This window comes from Pleurodeles waltl, chromosome 4_1 (assembly GCF_031143425.1).
Source record: "Pleurodeles waltl isolate 20211129_DDA chromosome 4_1, aPleWal1.hap1.20221129, whole genome shotgun sequence".
NCBI lineage: Eukaryota > Metazoa > Chordata > Amphibia > Caudata > Salamandridae > Pleurodeles > Pleurodeles waltl.
The window spans coordinates 38,292,443-38,314,485 of record NC_090442.1 but is presented as its reverse complement, the minus strand read 5'-3'; the positions used below and the strand labels follow the sequence as shown (position 1 = coordinate 38,314,485).

The following is a 22,043-nucleotide window of genomic DNA, read 5'->3' as shown; positions in this document are numbered from 1 at the left end:
GACTCATTTGAAATATTCTCTTTCAAAATGAATGTTTTGAGCTGCTGTGAATTTTATTTCTAGAGGTGGTGACAGGCTTTCAGGTACGTGCTTAGGTCAAGGCCCTGTTCATGTCACTTGTATAAGCTAATTCAGGGAGCAAATTAGCAAGTCAAGAAATGGGAAGTCTGAACTACTGTCAAAGCAGTTTCATTCTCTTTTCAAATAATCCAAAAATACCATAGCAGCACAAAACAGAGTATTCAGTAAAAGAAGAAAGGAGGATTAACGGCAAAAAAGCACAGCATAAGATATGAAACTTTGGAAATTATCTAGATATTGTTTGAAAAAACTCCTTTGATGGAAAGAAGATGAAGAACGGTACGGGATCCTGTCCTGCGCACCTGTAATTGATATGTTCCACATCCATTCATACCACCTAACCCTAAACACCCAAACATATTGCAGTCAGTGACCATGTGGCCTAATGGATAAGGCGTCTGGTTTCGGATCAGAAGATTGAGGGTTTGAGTCCCTTTATGGTTGAGTCTTTTTCTCACAGCACCCAACTTATCTTTACATACAAACTGGAAACACACTCTTACAATACTCCTTTCACTCTCACTCATTAAGAAAGCCCAATGCAAACTGCACAGTCAGTCACGTTATGCCTTCAGAATTGCTACTTTTCTGTCTTTCTGCCATACCAAAGTACCTCTTCATAAATGCCACGGATATGCAATACGTACACAACAATATGATATGGCACAATCATTCTGAACAGAACTGTGGGCAGATTCAGTGCAGGGAGTGTGTGGGTGCAGAAAGCAGAAACTATGCATGGGTAGAAGCTCTATGATTTTCTCCAGGAATAATGCAAATTGTCCCTCTGAAAAGGTATAGTACTAGAGAAGAATCATAAAGGATTGACACAATTGCTGCCTTTGCTGTTGCCCCAGTTGTGTAATCTGTCAAGGACTGGTCTCTTGCAGATTGAGGCACCTAGTTGCAATTGTGTGGTAAAAATCACCCTTACAACCATTTTTGCTATAAACTTGAGATCTTTCTGAGATACTATCTCACAGACTTCTTATGAATGAGGAACTCTGAAATTGTCACATTCCAATTTGTACGTCCTTAAAACTCTGCTGGTTATTCAAATGGGCAGATTGTTTTTTAAATTCCTTTCTGTCTCGAGTTGTAGTTATATTGATACAGAGGCATAATTGTTGAATGATATATATTGGTTTGATTGAAATATGTTCGTAGAGGTGGTGATAGGCTTTCTGTGTCTGTCTGAGAGCAAGGACCGGTTAACGTCTTTTTCCAAGAGCAGTTTGTTGTGAAAGGTATCAGGCAAAGGAGTATGCATTGTGATGTGGTTCTCTGACTGCTTCTGTCCACTTGCCAAAAGTTCCAAGGCCCTATGATAGCACAAAAACTGTAAGATTGAAGTGGTGGGTGCCGGAGGTTTAAAATGGTCAGTTTAATTAAAGACAGAAAAATGAAACGAATGACTGAAGAAATACTGTATGTGTCCATGAACTGAGATGAAAGGATGATTTTGGAACTCTGTCTTGCAGATTACCCTCAATGCCGCAATGGATAGGGCACTACTCTCACAGACCAGGGTGTGTAAGTTTAAGTCTATCTGAGGTGCACACCCTGAACTAATACATTTTTGCTGAAACCTAATCCTATTGTTTACTCTTCCTCGTAGCAGCTTACCAGGGTGATAGTATATTGCAACAGAACCATTCCACTTCTTCACTGAAAAGAGTCATGCTGGTTACCCAAATGTGCAGCGTGTCATTTTATACAGCTTTCTTTATTGAAATTAAACTTGGACTCACTTGAAATATTCTCTTTCAAAATGAATGTTTTGAGCTGCTGTGAATTTTATTTCTCGAGGTGGTGACAGGCTTTCAGGTACGTGCTTAGGTCAAGGCCCTGTTCATGTCAGTTGAATAAGCTAATTCAGGGAGCAAATTAGCAAGTCAAGAAATGGGAAGTCTGAACTACTGTCAAAGCAGTTTCATTCTCTTTTCAAATAATCCAAAAATACCATTGCAGCATAAAACAGAGTATTAAATAAAAGAAGAAAGGAGGATTAACGGCAAAAAAGCACAGCATAAGATATGAAACTTTGGAAATTATCTAGATATTGTTTGAAAAAACTCCTTTGATGGAAAGAAGATGAAGAACGGTATGGGATCCTGTCCTGCGCACCTGTAATTGATATGTTCCACATCCATTCATACCACCTAACCCTAAACACCCAAACATATTGCACTCAGTGAGCATGTGGCCTAATGGATAAGGCGTCTGACTTCGGATCAGAAGATTGAGGGTTCGAGTCCCTTCATGGTTGAGTCTATTTCTCACAGCACCCAACTTATCTTTACATACAAACTGGAAATACACTCTTACAATACTCCTTTCACTCTCACTCATTAAGAAAGCCCAATGCAAACTGCACAATCAGTCAAGTTATGCCTTCAGCATTGCTACTATTCTGTCTTTCTGCCATACCAAAGTACCTCTTCATAAATGCCACAGATATGCAATACGTATACAACAATATGACATGGCACAATCATTCCGAACATAACTGTGGGTAGATTCAGTGCAGGGAGTGTGTGCGTGCAGAAAGCAGAAACTATGCATGGGTAGAAGCTCTATGATTTTCTCCAGGAATAATGCAAATTGTCCCTCAGAAAAAATATAGTACTAGAGAAGAATCATAAAGGATTGACACAATTGCTGCCTTTGCTGTTGCCCCAGTTGTGTAATCTGTCAAGGACTGGTCTCTTGCAGATTGAGGCACCTAGTTGCAATTGTGTGGTAAAAATCACCCTTACAACCATTTTTGCTATAAACTTGAGATCTTTCTGAGATACTATCCCACAGACTTCTTATGAATGAGGAACTCTGAAATTGTCACATTCCAATTTGTACGTCCTTAAAACTCTGCTGGTTATTCAAATGGGCAGATTGTTTTTTAAATTCCTTTCTGTCTCGAGTTGTAGTTATATTGATACAGAGGCATAATTGTTGAATGATATATATTGGTTTGATTGAAATATGTTCGTAGAGGTGGTGATAGGCTTTCTGTGTCTGTCTGAGAGCAAGGACCGGTTAACGTCTTTTTCCAAGAGCAGTTTGTTGTGAAAGGTATCAGGCAAAGGAGTATGTATTGTGATGTGGTTCTCTGACTGCTTCTGTCCAGTTGACAAAAGGTCCAAGGCCCTATGATAGCACAAAAACGGTAAGATTGAAGTGGTGGGTGCCGGAGGTTTAAAATGGTCAGTTTAATTAAAGACAGAAAAGTGAAACGAATGACTGCAGAAATACTGTATGTGGCCATGAACTGAGATGAAAGGATGATTTTGGAACTCTGTCTTGCAGATTACCCTCAATGCCGCAATGGATAGGGCACTACTCTCACAGACCAGGGTGTGTAAGTTTAAGTCTATCTGAGGTGCACACCCTGAACTAATACATTTTTGCTGAAACCTAATCATATTGTTTACTCCTCCTCATAGCAGCTTGCCAGGGTGATAGTATATGGCAACAGAACCATTCCACTTCTTCACTGAAAAGTGTCATGCTGGTTACCCAAATGTGCAGCGTGTCATTTTATACAGCTTTCTTTATTGAAATTAAACTTGGACTCACTTGAAATATTCTCTTTCAAAATGAATGTTTTGAGCTGCTGTGAATTTTATTTCTAGAGGTGGTGACAGGCTTTCAGGTACGTGCTTAGGTCAAGGCCCTGTTCATCTCACTTGTATAAGCTAATTCAGGGAGCAAATTAGCAAGTCAATAAATGGGAAGTCTGAACTACTGTCAAAGCAGTTTCATTCTCTTTTCAAATAATCCAAAAATACCATTGCAGCATAAAACAGAGTATTCAATAAAAGAAGATAGGAGGATTAACGGCAAAAAAGCACATCATAAGATATGAAACTTTGGAAATTATCTAGATATTGTTTGAAAAAACTCCTTTGATGGAAAGAAGATGAAGAACGGTATGGGATCCTGTCCTGCGCACCTGTAATTGATATGTTCCACATCCATTCATACCACCTAACCCTAAACACCCAAACATATTGCAGTCAGTGACCATGTGGCCTAATGGATAAGGCGTCTGATTTCGGATTAGAAGATTGAGGGTTCGAGTCCCTTCATGGTTGAGTCTTTTTCTCACAGCACCCAACTTATCTTTACATACAAACTGGAAATACACCTCTTACAATACTCCTTTCACTCTCACTCATTAAGAAAGCCCAATGCAAACTGCACAATCAGTCACGTTATGCCTTCAGCATTGCTACTTTTCTGTCTTTCTGCCATACCAAAGTACCTCTTCATAAATGCCACGGATATGCAATACGTATACAACAATATGACATGGCACAATCATTCCGAACAGAACTGTGGGCAGATTCAGTGCAGGGAGTGTGTGGGTGCAGAAAGCAGAAACTATGCATGGGTAGAAGCTCTATGATTTTCTCCAGGAATAATGCAAATTGTCCCTCTGAAAAAGTATAGTACTAGAGAAGAATCATAAAGGATTGACACAATTGCTGCCTTTGCTGTTGCCCCAGTTGTGTAATCTGTCTAGGACTGGTCTCTTGCAGATTGAGGCACCTAGCTGCAATTGTGTGGTAAAAATCACCCTTACAACCATTTTTGCTATAAACTTGAGATCTTTCTGAGATACTATCTCACAGACTTCTTATGAATGAGGAACTCTGAAATTGTCACATTCCAATTTGTACGTCCTTAAAACTCTGCTGGTTATTCAAATGGGCTGATTGTTTTTTAAATTCCTTTCTGTCTCGAGTTGTAGTTATATTGATACAGAGGCATAATTGTTGAATGATATATATTGGTTTGATTGAAATATGTTCGTAGAGGTGGTGATAGGCTTTCTGTGTCTGTCTGAGAGCAAGGGCCGGTTAACGTCTTTTTCCAAGAGCAGTTTGTTGTGAAAGGTATCAGGCAAAGGAGTATGCATTGTGATGTGGTTCTCTGACTGCTTCTGTCCACTTGCCAAAAGTTCCAAGGCCCTATGATAGCACAAAAACTGTAAGATTGAAGTGGTGGGTGCCGGAGGTTTAAAATGGTCAGTTTAATTAAAGACAGAAAAGTGAAACGAATGACTGAAGAAATACTGTATGTGGCCATGAACTGAGATGAAAGGATGATTTTGGAACTCTGTCTTGCAGATTACCCTCAATGCCGCAATGGATAGGGCACTACTCTCACAGACCAGGGTGTGTAAGTTTAAGTCTATCTGAGGTGCACACCCTGAACTAATACATTTTTGCTGAAACCTAATCATATTCTTTACTCTTCCTCGTAGCAGCTTACCAGGGTGATAGTATATTGCAACAGAACCATTCCACTTCTTCACTGAAAAGAGTCATGCTGGTTACCCAAATGTGCAGCGTGTCATTTTATACAACTTTCTTTATTGAAATTAAACTTGGACTCATTTGAAATATTCTCTTTCAAAATGAATGTTTTGAGCTGCTGTGAATTTTATTTCTAGAGGTGGTGACAGGCTTTCAGGTACGTGCTTAGGTCAAGGCCCTGTTCATGTCACTTGTATAAGCTAATTCAGGGAGCAAATTAGCAAGTCAAGAAATGGGAAGTCTGAACTACTGTCAAAGCAGTTTCATTCTCTTTTCAAATAATCCAAAAATACCATAGCAGCACAAAACAGAGTATTCAGTAAAAGAAGAAAGGAGGATTAACGGCAAAAAAGCACAGCATAAGATATGAAACTTTGGAAATTATCTAGATATTGTTTGAAAAAACTCCTTTGATGGAAAGAAGATGAAGAACGGTACGGGATCCTGTCCTGCGCACCTGTAATTGATATGTTCCACATCCATTCATACCACCTAACCCTAAACACCCAAACATATTGCAGTCAGTGACCATGTGGCCTAATGGATAAGGCGTCTGGTTTCGGATCAGAAGATTGAGGGTTTGAGTCCCTTTATGGTTGAGTCTTTTTCTCACAGCACCCAACTTATCTTTACATACAAACTGGAAACACACTCTTACAATACTCCTTTCACTCTCACTCATTAAGAAAGCCCAATGCAAACTGCACAGTCAGTCACGTTATGCCTTCAGAATTGCTACTTTTCTGTCTTTCTGCCATACCAAAGTACCTCTTCATAAATGCCACGGATATGCAATACGTACACAACAATATGATATGGCACAATCATTCTGAACAGAACTGTGGGCAGATTCAGTGCAGGGAGTGTGTGGGTGCAGAAAGCAGAAACTATGCATGGGTAGAAGCTCTATGATTTTCTCCAGGAATAATGCAAATTGTCCCTCTGAAAAAGTATAGTACTAGAGAAGAATCATAAAGGATTGACACAATTGCTGCCTTTGCTGTTGCCCCAGTTGTGTAATCTGTCAAGGACTGGTCTCTTGCAGATTGAGGCACCTAGTTGCAATTGTGTGGTAAAAATCACCCTTACAACCATTTTTGCTATAAACTTGAGATCTTTCTGAGATACTATCTCACAGACTTCTTATGAATGAGGAACTCTGAAATTGTCACATTCCAATTTGTACGTCCTTAAAACTCTGCTGGTTATTCAAATGGGCAGATTGTTTTTTAAATTCCTTTCTGTCTCGAGTTGTAGTTATATTGATACAGAGGCATAATTGTTGAATGATATATATTGGTTTGATTGAAATATGTTCGTAGAGGTGGTGATAGGCTTTCTGTGTCTGTCTGAGAGCAAGGACCGGTTAACGTCTTTTTCCAAGAGCAGTTTGTTGTGAAAGGTATCAGGCAAAGGAGTATGCATTGTGATGTGGTTCTCTGACTGCTTCTGTCCACTTGCCAAAAGTTCCAAGGCCCTATGATAGCACAAAAACTGTAAGATTGAAGTGGTGGGTGCCGGAGGTTTAAAATGGTCAGTTTAATTAAAGACAGAAAAATGAAACGAATGACTGAAGAAATACTGTATGTGGCCATGAACTGAGATGAAAGGATGATTTTGGAACTCTGTCTTGCAGATTACCCTCAATGCCGCAATGGATAGGGCACTACTCTCACAGACCAGGGTGTGTAAGTTTAAGTCTATCTGAGGTGCACACCCTGAACTAATACATTTTTGCTGAAACCTAATCCTATTGTTTACTCTTCCTCGTAGCAGCTTACCAGGGTGATAGTATATTGCAACAGAACCATTCCACTTCTTCACTGAAAAGAGTCATGCTGGTTACCCAAATGTGCAGCGTGTCATTTTATACAACTTTCTTTATTGAAATTAAACTTGGACTCACTTGAAATATTCTCTTTCAAAATGAATGTTTTGAGCTGCTGTGAATATTATTTCTAGAGGTGGTGACAGGCTTTCAGGTACGTGCTTAGGTCAAGGCCCTGTTCATGTCACTTGTATAAGCTAATTCAGGGAGCAAATTAGCAAGCCAAGAAATGGGAAGTCTGAACTACTGTCAAAGCAGTTTCATTCTCTTTTCAAATAATCCAAAAATACCATAGCAGCATAAAACAGAGTATTCAGTAAAAGAAGAAAGGAGGATTAACGGCAAAAAAGCACAGCATAAGATATGAAACTTTGGAAATTATCTAGATATTGTTTGAAAAAACTCCTTTGATGGAAAGAAGATGAAGAACGGTACGGGATCCTGTCCTGCGCACCTGTAATTGTGATGTTCCACATCCATTCATACCACCTAACCCTAAACACACAAACATATTGCAGTCAGTGACCATGTGGCCTAATGGATAAGGAGTCTGGCTTCGGATCAGAAGATTGAGGGTTCGAGCCCCTTCATGGTTGAGTCTTTTTCTCACAGCACCCAACTTATCTTTACATTCAAACTGGAAACACACTCTTACAATACTCCTTTCACTCCCACTCATTAAGAAAGCCCAATGCAAACTGCACAGTCAGTCACGTTATGCCTTCAGCATTGCTACTTTTCTGTCTTTCTGCCATACCAAAGTACCTCTTCATAAATGCCACGGATATGCAATACGTACACAACAATATGACATGGCACAATCATTCTGAACAGAACTGTGGGTAGATTCAGTGCAGGGAGTGTGTGCTTGCAGAAAGCAGAAACTATGCATGGGTAGAAGCTCTATGATTTTCTCCAGGAATAATGCAAATTGTCCCTCAGAAAAAGAATAGTACTAGAAAAGAATCATAAAGGATTGACACAATTGCTGCCTCTGCTGTTGCCCCAGTTGTGTAATCTGTCAAGGAGTGGTCTCTTGGAGATTGAGGCACCTAATTGCAATTGTGTGGTAAAGATCACCCTTACAACCATTTTTGCTATAAACTTGAGATCTTTCTAAGATACTATCTCACAGACTTCTTATGAATGAGGAACTCTGAAATGGTCACATTCCAATTTGTACGTCCTTAAAACTCTGCTGGTTATTCAAATGGGCAGATTGTTTTTTAAATTCCTTTCTGTCTCGAGTTGTAGTTATATTGATACAGAGGCATAATTGTTGAATGATATATATTGGTTTGATTGAAATATGTTCGTAGAGGTGGTGATAGGCTTTCTGTGTCTGTCTGAGAGCAAGGACCGGTTAACGTCTTTTTCCAAGAGCAGTTTGTTGTGAAAGGTATCAGGCAAAGGAGTATGTATTGTGATGTGGTTCTCTGACTGCTTCTGTCCACTTGCCAAAAGTTCCAAGGCCCTATGATAGCACAAAAACGGTAAGATTGAAGTGGTGGGTGCCGGAGGTTTAAAATGGTCAGTTTAATTAAAGACAGAAAAGTGAAACGAATGACTGCAGAAATACTGTATGTGGCCATGAACTGAGATGAAAGGATGATTTTGGAACTCTGTCTTGCAGATTACCCTCAATGCCGCAATGGATAGGGCACTACTCTCACAGACCAGGGTGTGTAAGTTTAAGTCTATCTGAGGTGCACACCCTGAACTAATACATTTTTGCTGAAACCTAATCATATTGTTTACTCTTCCTCATAGCAGCTTGCCAGGGTGATAGTATATTGCAACAGAACCATTCCACTTCTTCACTGAAAAGTGTCATGCTGGTTACCCAAATGTGCAGCGTGTCATTTTATACAGCTTTCTTTATTGAAATTAAACTTGGACTCACTTGAAATATTCTCTTTCAAAATGAATGTCTTGAGCTGCTGTGAATTTTATTTCTAGAGGTGGTGACAGGCTTTCAGGTACGTGCTTAGGTCAAAGCCCTGTTCATGTCACTTGTATAAGCTAATTCAGGGAGCAAATTAACAAGTCAATAAATGGGAAGTCTGAACTACTGTCAAAGCAGTTTCATTCTCTTTTCAAATAATCCAAAAATACCATTGCAGCATAAAACAGAGTATTCAATAAAAGAAGATAGGAGGATTAACGGCAAAAAAGCACATCATAAGATATGAAACTTTGGAAATTATCTAGATATTGTTTGAAAAAACTCCTTTGATGGAAAGAAGATGAAGAACGGTATGGGATCCTGTCCTGCACACCTGTAATTGATATGTTCCACATCCATTCATACCACCTAACCCTAAACACCCAAACATATCGCAGTCAGTGACCATGTGGCCTAATGGATAAGGCGTCTGACTTTGGATCAGAAGATTGAGGGTTCGAGTCCCTTCATGGTTGAGTCGTTCTCTCACAGCACCCAACTTATCTTTACATACAAACTGGAAATACACCCTTACAATACTCCTTTCACTCTCACTCATTAAGAAAGCCCAATGCAAACTGCACAATCAGTCACGTTATGCCTTCAGCATTGCTTCTTTTCTGTCTTTCTGCCATACCAAAGTACCTCTTCATAAATGCCACGGATATGCAATACGTATACAACAATATGACATGGCACAATCATTCCGAACAGAACTGTGGGTAGATTCAGTGGAGGGAGTGTGTGCGTGCAGAAAGCAGAAACTATGCATGGGTAGAAGCTCTATGATTTTCTCCAGGAATAATGCAAATTGTCCCTCAGAAAAAGTATAGTACTAGAGAAGAATCATAAAGGATTGACACAATTGCTGCCTTTGCTGTTGCCCCAGTTGTGTAATCTGTCAAGGACTGGTCTCTTGCAGATTGAGGCACCTAGTTGCAATTGTGTGGTAAAGATCACCCTTACAACCAGTTTTGCTATAAACTTGAGATCTTTCTGAGATACTATCTCACAGACTTCTTATGAATGAGGAACTCTGAAATTGTCACATTCCAATTTGTAAGTCCTTAAAACCATGGTGGTTATTCAAATGGGCAGATTGTTTTGTAAATTCATTTCTGTCTCGAGTTGTAGCTATATTGATACAGAGGCATAATTGTTGAATGATATATATTGGTTTGATTGAAATATGTTCGTAGAGGTGGTGATAGGCTTTCTGTGTCTGTCTGAGAGCAAGGACCGGTTAACGTCTTTTTCCAAGAGCAGTTTGTTGTGAAAGGTATCAGGCAAAGGAATATGTATTGTGATGTGGTTCTCTGACTGCTTCTGTCCACTTGCCAAAAGTTCCAAGGCCCTATGATAGCACAAAAACGGTAAGATTGAAGTGGTGGGTGCCGGAAATTTAAAATGGTCAGTTTAATTAAAGACAGAAAAGTGAAACAAATGACTGCAGAAATACTGTATGTGGCCATGAACTGAGATGAAAGGATGATTTTGGAACTCTGTCTTGCAGATTACCCTCAATGCCGCAATGGATAGGGCACTACTCTCATAGACCAGGGTGTGTAAGTTTAAGTCTATCTGAGGCGCACACCCTGAACTAATACATTTTTGCTGAAACCTAATCATATTGTTTACTCTTCCTCGTAGCAGCTTGCCAGGGAGATAGTATATTGCAACAGAACCATTCCACTTCTTCACTGAAAAGAGTCATGCTGGTTACCCAAATGTACAGCGTGTCATTTTATACAGCTTTCTTTATTGAAATTAAACTTGGACTCACTTGAAATATTCTCTTTCAAAATTAATGTTTTGAGCTGCTGTGAATTGTATTTCTAGAGGTGGTGACAGGCTTTCAGGTACGTGCTTAGGTCAAGGCCCTGTTCATGTCACTTGAATAAGCTAATTCAGGGAGCAAATTAGCAAGTCAAGAAATGGGAAGTCTGAACTACTGTCAAAGCAGTTTAATTCTCTTTTCAAATACTCCAAAAATACCATTGCAGCATAAAACAGAGTATTCAATAAAAGAAGAAAGGAGGATTAACGGCAAAAAAGCACAGCATAAGATATGAAACTTTGGAAATTATCTAGATATTGTTTGAAAAAACTCCTTTGATGGAAAGAAGATGAAGAACTGTATGGGATCCTGTCCTGCGCACCTGTAATTGATATGTTCCACATCCATTCATACCACCTAACCCTAAACACCCAAACATATTGCAGTCAGTGACCATGTGGCCTAATGGATAAGGCGTCTGACTTCGGATCAGAAGATTGAGCGTTTGAGTCCCTTCATGGTTGAGTCTTTTTCTCACAGCACCCAACTTATCTTTACATACAAACTGGAAACACACTCTTACAATACTCCTTTCACTCTCACTCATTAAGAAAGGCCAATGCAAACTGCACAATCAGTCACGTTATGCCTTCAGCATTGCTACTTTTCTGTCTTTCTGCCATACCAAAGTACCTCTTCATAAATGCCTTGGATATGCAATACGTATACAACAATATGACATGGCACAATCATTCTGAACAGAACTGTGGGTAGATTCAGTGCAGGGAGTGTGTGCGTGCAGAAAGCAGAAACTATGCATGGGTAGAAGCTCTATGATTTTCTCCAGGAATAATGCAAATTGTCCCTCAGAAAAAGTATAGTACTAGAGAAGAATCATAAAGGATTGACACAATTGCTGCCTTTGCTGTTGCCCCAGTTGTGTAATCTGTCAAGGACTGGTCTCTTGCAGATTGAGGCACCTAGTTGCAATTGTGTGGTAAAAATCACCCTTACAACCATTTTTGCTATAAACTTGAGATCTTTCTGAGATACTATCTCACAGACTTCTTATGAATGAGGAACTCTGAAATTGTCACATTCCAATTTGTACGTCCTTAAAACTCTGCTGGTTATTCAAATGGGCAGATTGTTTTTTAAATTCCTTTCTGTCTCGAGTTGTAGTTATATTGATACAGAGGCATCATTGTTGAATGATATATATTGGTTTGATTGAAATATGTTCGTAGAGGTGGTGATAGGCTTTCTGTGTCTGTATGAGAGCAAGGACCGGTTAACGTGTTTTTCCAAGAGCAGTTTGTTGTGAAAGGTATCAGGCAAAGGAGTATGTATTGTGATGTAGTTCTCTGACTGCTTCTGTCCACTTGCCAAAAGTTCCAAGTCCCTATAATAGCACAAAAACAGAAAGATTGAAGTGGTGGGTGCCGGAGGTTTAAAATGGTCAGTTTAATTAAAGACAGAAAAGTGAAACGAATGACTGCAGAAATACTGTATGTGGCCATGAACTGAGATGAAAGGATGATTTTGGAACTCTGTCTTGCAGATTACCCTCAATGCCGCAATGGATAGGGCACTACTCTCACAGACCAGGGTGTGTAAGTTTAAGTCTATCTGAGGTGCACACCCTGAACTAATACATTTTTGCTAAACCTAATCATATTGTTTACTCTTCCTCGTAGCAGCTTGCCAGGGTGATAGTATATTGCAACAGAATCATTCCACTTCTTCACTGAAAAGAGTCATGCTGGTTACCCAAATGTGCAGCGTGTCATTTTATACAGCTTTCTTTATTGAAATTAAACTTGGACTCACTTGAAATATTCTCTTTCAAAATGAATGTTTTGAGCTGCTGTGAATTTTATTTCTAGAGGTGGTGACAGGCTTTCAGGTACGTGCTTAGGTCAAGGCCCTGTTCATGTCACTTGTATAAGCTAATTCAGGGAGCAAATTAGCAAGTCAAGAAATGGGAAGTCTGAACTACTGTCAAAGCAGTTTCATTCTCTTTTCAAATAATCCAAAAATACCATTGCAGCATAAAACAGAGTATTCAATAAAAGAAGAAAGGAGGATTAACGCCAAAAAAGCACAGCATAAGATATGAAACTTTGGAAATTATCTAGATATTGTTTGAAAAAACTCCTTTGATGGAAAGAAGATGAAGAACGGTATGGGATCCTGTCCTGCGCACCTGTAATTGATATGTTCCACATCCATTCATACCACCTAACCCTAAACACCCAAACATATAGCGGTCAGTGACCATGTGGCCTAATGGATAAGGCGTCAGACTTCGGATCAGAACATTGAGGGTTCTACTCCCTTCATGGTTGAGTCTTTTTCTCACAGCACCCAACTTATCTTCACATACAAACTGGAAACACACTCTTACAATACTCCTTTCACTCTCACTCATTAGGAAAGCCCAATGCAAACTGCACAATCAGTCACGTTATGCCATCAGCATTGCTACTTTTCTGTCTTTCTGCCATACCAAAGTACCTCTTCATAAATGCCACAGATATGCAATACGTATACAACAATATGACATGGCACAATCATTCTGAACAGAACTGTGGGTAGATTCAGTGCAGGGAGTGTGTGCGTGCAGAAAGCAGAAACTATGCATGGGTAGAAGCTCTATGATTTTCTCCAGGAATAATGCAAATTGTCGCTCAGAAAAAGTATTGTACTAGAGAAGAATCATAAAGGATTGACACAATGGCTGCCTTTGCTGTTGCCCCAGTTGTGTAATCTGTCAAGGACTGGTCTCTTGCAGATTGAGGCACCTAGTTGTAATTGTGTGGTAAAAATCACCCTTACAACCATTTTTGCTATAAACGTGAGATCTTTCTGAGATACTATCTCACAGACTTCTTATGAATGAGGAACTCTGAAATTCTCACATTTCAATTTGTACGTCCTTAAAACTCTGCTGGTTATTCAAATGGGCAGATTGTTTTTTAAATTCCTTTCTGTCTCGAGTTGTAGTTATATTGATACAGAGGCATAATTGTTGAATGATATATATTGGTTTGATTGAAATATGTTCGTAGAGGTGGTGATAGGCTTTCTGTGTCTGTCTGAGAGCAAGGACCGGTTAACGTCTTTTTCCAAGAGCAGTTTGTTGTGAAAGGTATCAGGCAAAGGAGTATGTATTGTGATGTGGTTCTCTGACTGCTTCTGTCCACTTGCCAAAAGTTCCAAGGCCCTATGATAGCACAGAAATGGTAAGATTGAAGTGGTGGGTGCCGGAGGTTTAAAATGGTCAGTTTAATTAAAGACAGAAAAGTGAAACGAATGACTGCAGAAATACTGTATGTGGCCATGAACTGAGATGAAAGGATGATTTTGGAACTCTGTCTTGCAGATTACCCTCAATGCCGCAATGGATAGGGCACTACTCTCACAGACCAGGGTGTGTAAGTTGAAGTCTATCTGAGGTGCACACCCTGAACTAATACATTTTTGCTGAAACCTAATCATATTGTTTACTCTTCCTCGTAGCAGCTTGCCAGGGTGATAGTATATTGCAACAGACCCATTCCACTTCTTCACTGAAAAGAGTCATGCTGGTTACACAAATGTGCAGCGTGTCATTTTATACAACTTTCTTTATTGAAATTAAACTTGGACTCACTTGAAATATTCTCTTTCAAAATGAATGTTTTGAGCTGCTGTGAATTTTATTTCTAGAGGTGGTGACAGGCTTTCAGGTATGTGCTTAGGTCAAGGCCCTGTTCATGTCACTTGTATAAGCTAATTCAGGGAGCAAATTAGCAAGTCAAGAAATGGGAAGTCTGAACTACTGTCAAAGCAGTTTCATTCTCTTTTCAAATAATCCAAAAATACCATTGCAGCATAAAACAGAGTATTCAAAAACAGAAGAAAGGAGGATTAACGGCAAAAAAGCACAGCATAAGATATGAAACTTTGGAAATGATCTAGATATTGTTTGAAAAAACTCCTTTGATGGAAAGAAGATGAAGAACGGTATGGGATCCTGTCCTGCGCAACTGTAATTGATATGTTCCACATCCATTCATACCACCTAACCCCAAACACCCAAACATATAGCAGTCAGTGACCATGGGCCTAATGGATAAGGCGTCTGACTTCGGATCAGAACATTGAGGGTTCAAGTCCCTTCATGGTTGAGTCTTTTTCTCACAGCACCCAACTTATCTTTACATACAAACTGGAAACACACTCTTACAATACTCTTTTCACTCTCACTCATTAAGAAAGCCCAATGCAAACTGCACAGTCAGTCACGTTATCCCTTCAGCATTGCTACTTTTCTGTCTTTCTGCCATACCAAAGTACCTCTTCATAAATGCCACGGATATGCAATACGTATACAACAATATGACATGGCACAATCATTCTGAACAGAACTGTGGGTAGATTCAGTGCAGGGAGTGTGTGCGTGCAGAAAGCAGAAACTATGCATGGGTAGAAGCTCTATGATTTTCTCCAGGAATAATGCAAACTGTCCCTCAGAAAAAGTATAGTACTAGAGAAGAATCCTAAAGGATTGACACAATTGCTGCCTTTGCTGTGGCCCCAGTTGTGTAATCTGTCAAGGACTGGTCTCTTGCAGATTGAGGCACCTAGTTGCAATTGTGTGGTAAAAATCACCCTTACAACCATTTTTGCTATAAACTTGAGATCTTTCTGAGATACTATCTCACAGACTTCTTATGAATGAGGAACTCTGAAATTGTCACATTCCAATTTGTACGTCCTTAAAACTCTGCTGGTTATTCAAATGGGCAGATTGTTTTTTAAATTCCTTTCTGTCTCGAGTTGTAGTTATATTGATACAGAGGCATAATTGTTGAATGATATATATTGGTTTGATTGAAATATGTTCGTAGAGGTGGTGATAGGCTTTCTGTGTCTGTCTGAGAGCAAGGACGGGTTAACGTCTTTTTCCAAAGAGCAGTTTGTTGTGAAAGGTATCAGGCAAAGGAGTATGTATTGTGATGTGGTTGTCTGACTGCTTCTGTCCACTTGCCAAAAGTTCCAAGAGCCTATGATAGCACAAAACGGTAAGATTGAAGTGGTGGGTGCCGGAGGTTTAAAATGGTCAGTTTAATTAAAGACAGAAAAGTGAAACGAATGACTGCAGAAATACTGTATGTGGCCATGAACTGAGATGAAAGGATGATTTTGGAACTCTGTCTTGCAGATTTACCCTCAATGCCGCAATGGATAGGGCACTACTCTCACAGACCAGGGTGTGTAAGTTTAAGTCTATCTGAGGTGCACACCCTGAACTAATACATTTTTGCTGAAACCTAATCATATTGTTTACTCTTCCTCGTAGCAGCTTGCCAGGGTGATAGTATATTGCAACAGAACCATTCCACTTCTTCACTGAAAAGAGTCATACTGGTTACCCAAATGTGCAGCGTGTCATTTTATACAGCTTTCTTTATTGAAATTAAACTTGGACTCACTTGAAATATTCTCTTTCAAAATGAATGTTTTGAGCTACTGTGAATTTTATTTCTAGAGGTGGTGACAGGCTTTCAGGTACGTGCTTAGGTCAAGGCCCTGTTCATGTCACTTGTATAAGCTAATTCAGGGAGCAAATTAGCAAGTCAAGAAATGGGAAGTCTGAACTACTGTCAAAGCAGTTTCATTCTCTTTTCAAATAATCCAAAAATACCATTGCAGCATAAAACAGAATATTCAATAAAAGAAGAAAGGAGGATTAACGGCAAAAAAGCACATCATAAGATATGAAACTTTGGAAATTATCTAGATATTGTTTGAAAAAACTCCTTTGATGGAAAGAAGATGAAGAACGGTATGGGATCCTGTCCTGCGCACCTGTAATTGATATGTTCCACATCCATTCATACCCCCTAACCCTAAACACCCAAACATATAGCAGTCAGTGACCATGTGGCCTAATGGATAAGGCATCTGACTTCGGATCAGAAGATTGAGGGTTCGAGTCCCTTCATGGTTGAGTCTTTTTCTCACAGCACCACACTTATCTTTACATACAAACTTGAAATACACTCTTACAATACTCCTTTCACTCTCACTCATTAAGAAAGCCCAATGCAAACTGCACAATCAGTCACGTTATGCCTTCAGCATTGCTACTTTTCTGTCTTTCTGCCATACCAAAGTACCTCTTCATAAATGCCACAGATATGCAATACGTATACAACAATATGACATGGCACAATCATTCCGAACAGAACTGTGGGTAGATTCAGTGCAGGGAGTGTGTGCGTGCAGAAAGCAGAAACTATGCATGGGTAGAAGCTCTATGATTTTCTCCAGGAATAATGCAAATTGTCCCTCAGAAAAAGTATAGTACTAGAGAAGAATCATAAAGGATTGACACAATTGCTGCCTTTGCTGTTGCCCCAGTTGTGTAATCTGTCAAGGACTGGTCTCTTGCAGATTGAGGCACCTAGTTGCAATTGTGTGGTAAAAATCACCCTTACAACCATTTTTGCTATAAACTTGAGATCTTTCTGAGATACTATCTCACAGACTTCTTATGAATGAGGAACTCTGAAATTCTCACATTTCAATTTGTACGTCCTTAAAACTCTGCTGGTTATTTAAATGGGCAGATTGTTTTTTAAATTCCTTTCTGTCTCGAGTTGTAGTTATATTGATACAGAGGCATAATTGTTGAATGATATATATTGGTTTGATTGAAATATGTTCGTAGAGGTGGTGATAGGCTTTCTGTGTCTGTCTGAGAGCAAGGACCGGTTAACGTCTTTTTCCAAGAGCAGTTTGTTGTGAAAGGTATCAGGCAAAGGAGTATGTATTGTGATGTGGTTCTCTGACTGCTTCTGTCCACTTGCCAAAAGTTCCAAGGCCCTATGATAGCACAGAAACGGTAAGATTGAAGTGGTGGGTGCCGGAGGTTTAAAATGGTCAGTTTAATTAAAGACAGAAAAGTGAAACGAATGACTGCAGAAATACTGTATGTGGCCATGAACTGAGATGAAAGGATGATTTTGGAACTCTGTCTTGCAGATTACCCTCAATGCCGCAATGGATAGGGCACTACTCTCACAGACCAGGGTGTGTAAGTTTAAGTCTATCTGAGGTGCACACCCTGAACTAATACATTTTTGCTGAAACCTAATCATATTGTTTACTCTTCCTCGTAGCAGCTTGCCAGGGTGATAGTATATTGCAACAGAACCATTCCACTTCTTCACTGAAAAGAGTCAAGCTGGTTACACAAATGTGCAGCGTGTCATTTTATACAACTTTCTTTATTGAAATTAAACTTGGACTCACTTGAAATATTCTCTTTCAAAATGAATGTTTTGAGCTGCTGTGAATTTTATTTCTAGAGGTGGTGATAGGCTTTCAGGTACGTGCTTAGGTCAAGGGCCTGTTCATGTCACTTGTATAAGCTAATTCAGGGAGCAAATTAGCAAGTCAAGAAATGGGAAGTCTGAACTACTGTCAAAGCAGTTTCATTCTCTTTTCAAATAATCCAAAAATACCATTGCAGCATAAAACAGAGTATTCAATAAAAGAAGAAAGGAGGATTAACGGCAAAAAACACATCATAAGATATGAAACTTTGGAAATCATCTAGATATTGTTTGAAAAAACTCCTTTGATGGAAAGAAGATGAAGAACGGTATGGGATCCTGTCCTGCGCACCTGTAATTGATATGTTCCACATCCATTCATACCACCTAACCCTAAACACCCAAACATATTGCAGTCAGTGACCATGTGGCCTAATGGATAAGGCATCTGACTTTGGATCAGAAGATTGAGGGTTTGAGTCCCTTCATGGTTGAGTCTTTTTCTCACAGCACCCAACTTATCTTTACATACAAACTGGAGGCACACTCTTACAATACTCCTTTCACTCTCACTCATTAAGAAAGCCCAATGCATCTGCACAATCAGTCACGTTATGCTTTCGGCATTGCTACTTTTCTGTCTTTCTGCCATACCAAAGTACCTCTTCATAAATGCCACAGATATGCAATACGTATACAACAATATGACATGGCACAATCATTCTGAACAGAACTGTGGCTAGATTCAGTGCAGGGAGTATGTGCGTGCAGAAAGAAGAAACTATGCATGGGTAGAAGCTCTATGATTTTCTCCAGGAATAATGCAAATTGTCCCTCAGAAAAAGTATAGTACTAGAGAAGAATTATAAAGGATTGACACAATTGCTGCCTTTGCTGTTGCCCCAGTTGTGTAATCTGTCAAGGACTGGTCTCTTGCAGGTTGAGGCACCTAGTTGCAATTGTGTGGTAAAAATCACCCTTACAACCATTTTTGCTATAAACTTGAGATCTTTCTGAGATACTATCTGTGAGAAAACAGGGCTGATTGCAGAGGCCCCATAACTTTTTGCCCCCATTTTCCACTTTTTGCTGGTGTTTTCCTGACTTTAAAGGTGCCCTGGGTACTGCTAACCAGTTTCAGGGCCTGTGCTCTGTGTAAAATGGATATGCAAATTAGGCTATTTATAAGTGGCTAAGTTAACCTACCTATAAGTCCCTAGTATATGGTAGGGCATGTAGGTTTAGGGACCACAGCATAGGTGGTGCACACCTAGGTGCATTGCTGAGGTGCCCAGTGTCATTTTAAAAGCAAGCCTGCCTTGCTGGCTGCTTTTAAATTAAAGTTATATGCAAATTCGACTTTGGAATTAAAGGTACTTCCAAAGTCTTAAACTACCTTATTTTTACATATAAGTCACCCCTAAGGTGTGCCCTATGTGCCCCTAGGGCTGTGTGCCATGTAACTATAAGCAGGGACTTTATAAAAATAGATTTATAAGCCCTGGTGAGGTAAAAACAGCCAAATTCGTTTTTCCCTCATTGAAGTAAATGGCCTTCATAGGCTAGAATGGGCAGACTTTATTTTAAATTTTAAAGTCTCCTAAAATGTTGCATACCAAGAATTTGGTATCAAATTAATTGTTGTAATAAATCCTACAACTTCCAGTTGTTGGATTTAATATAACTAGTTCAGGTAAAAAGTTTAGACTTTACCTAAAAAGTTGCCAATTTCAGCTCTGCATTGTTTTTGCTGCTGTGCTCTGATTGGCCAGCCTGCAGCAGCTTCTAGCAGGCTGCCTTGATGAGGTGTGAAGTGGCCAGACTTCACACAAAGGAATGTGCTTGGGGGAGAGAATCTCCCCTCAGCAGATGGTGAGGCAGGAAGGGGGAAGGCTGCCAAACTGGTCTTCAAAGGCAGAGAAGGACATTTGCAGCACCCAGCAACACCCCCACATCCTGCAACCCCAGACAGCTAGGTGCCCCCTTGATTAGATTAGGAGAGGGCAGGAGAGGGGTGTGTTTATGATTTTTAGCCACACCAGTGGGTGGGCTCAGCCAGATGTAACCTCCAAAAATCAGATTCATCCATGTTGGATTTTTAGAGACTGTTGCCTTCTGGGATGGATATTTGCCACACTTCCCAGGAAGTGGTCATCACAGGGGGACGACCCTGTCCCTGATTGGAGAACCAGGGCCCCCCTGCTTTTCACCCAGGAGCAAGGATAAAACTGGCAGACCTGCACCCACACCTCAGATCCCCTCCAGAATTCAACAAGAAAGGAACTAAAGAAGAAGAAGGACTGCCCTGCTGGACCCCTGGCCTGCACATGGACCCTGCACTCAGAAGGACTGCACCAGCTGCACACTTGGGCTTCACCACAAGAAGGACTTTGCCTGGCTTCAACTGGTTCAAGGAGGGACTCCCTGTTTGCTACAGGTGAAAAATTACTAAACCAGAGTCCCCTGCACCAACTCCTGAAGAAAGCGACCAGCTGACCACTGTCCAGTGGCCAAAAAGGAGTTTGCGCCAGGTGCATTCTGGGAGTTGAAGTCCGCACCCCCCAAGGACCATCACAGAACTTCTGGACCCTTGGGTTGAGCTGTGGACCCCAAAAGAACCTTAAATGAACATCTGGGTGAAGCCCTGGAAGTTTGGAAAAGATTTGAGAATTTTTGGAAAAAAGCTCCAGAGAGGGACCGACCCGCCGCGGAAATTCTAGCCGGCTTGCCTCAACCGCGACCCGGCCTGACTTCGTGGTTCGTCCCGGTAAAGAAAAACATCCAAAAAAGAGACTAAGTCCGAACGTAAAAAGTTGACTGGGACCTCCCAGTCATCGTATCCGAGAAGGGCTCCATGGACGTCGGATCAAGATCCAGGTTTACCCCGGTCGAAGGATTTTCATCTCGAAAAAACGACTAAGTCCGAAGGTAAAAGTCTCCACCGAGGAAACCCACATCGCGTATACGGACAAGGGCTCCAGGAGGTCGGATTCAACTGGCAGGTTCGTCCCGGTGAAGAAAAACTTCAAAATAAAGACTAAGTCAGAAGGTAACTTTTTAACCGAGGCCTCCCGTGACCTGTAGCCGAGCAGGGCTCCATCGCGGTCGGCCTGAAAGTTTGACTTTGCCCCGGTCGAGGTGCAACCAGATGACCCGATTGGCGCTTTTTGTTTCTAAGCGCTAGAAAAGTAATAATTCTTTAAAAATTCATATCTCCGGTTCCCCTGAACCGATTTTAATCGTTTTTGTGTCATTTTAAAGATAAAAATATAAACTATTTTTATAAATTGGTTTTGGATTTTTAAACTGTTTCCTGTGTTTTATTTAATTACTGTTTTGTGATATTTGAATGCTTTACACTTTGTCTCCTAAGTTAAGCCTTGACGCTCGTTGCCAAGCTACCAAGGGTTGAGCTGGGATTAATTTACTGAGACCTAACTGTACCTATGTGGAGGTTGGTGGCTTGTTGCTAGGTGTAGGTACCTACCTGCCCTACCAATAACCCATTTTCCAACATAATTGGAAGCAGCGACGGGATCCTGTACTTGTGTTCAATATCACGTTACAGTTTTAGGTAAAACAAATTAAAAATCCTTTAAATTGTCCTAATGCAAAAAAATTTTTTTATTTTTTATTTGGATTAATTTCAATTATTGAATTTTTGTAATTTTTCTAAATTCTTGTTTCCAATTTTTGCAAAAAGTTTTTGTTGACACAAAACTAGGGAACCATGGAGCTTGATCTGGCTAGCCTACCCACACTG

General features: G+C 40.1%; 5 non-coding genes across 5 annotated transcripts; all 5 read left to right on the top strand.

The window, feature by feature from the left end:
- Window positions 1-2,277: 2,277 nt before the first annotated feature.
- On the top strand, window positions 2,278-2,350 carry TRNAR-UCG (transfer RNA arginine (anticodon UCG)). The gene has a single exon. It is a non-coding gene; the product is annotated as a tRNA-Arg (tRNA).
- Window positions 2,351-4,102: 1,752 nt separating this feature from the next.
- Window positions 4,103-4,175, top strand: TRNAR-UCG (transfer RNA arginine (anticodon UCG)). The gene has a single exon. It is a non-coding gene; the product is annotated as a tRNA-Arg (tRNA).
- A 5,403-nt stretch (window positions 4,176-9,578) lies between these two features.
- On the top strand, window positions 9,579-9,651 carry TRNAQ-UUG (transfer RNA glutamine (anticodon UUG)). The gene has a single exon. It is a non-coding gene; the product is annotated as a tRNA-Gln (tRNA).
- Window positions 9,652-16,877: 7,226 nt separating this feature from the next.
- TRNAR-UCG (transfer RNA arginine (anticodon UCG)) lies at window positions 16,878-16,950 on the top strand. The gene has a single exon. It is a non-coding gene; the product is annotated as a tRNA-Arg (tRNA).
- Window positions 16,951-18,701: 1,751 nt separating this feature from the next.
- On the top strand, window positions 18,702-18,774 carry TRNAQ-UUG (transfer RNA glutamine (anticodon UUG)). Its single transcript has one exon. It is a non-coding gene; the product is annotated as a tRNA-Gln (tRNA).
- Window positions 18,775-22,043: the final 3,269 nt, after the last annotated feature.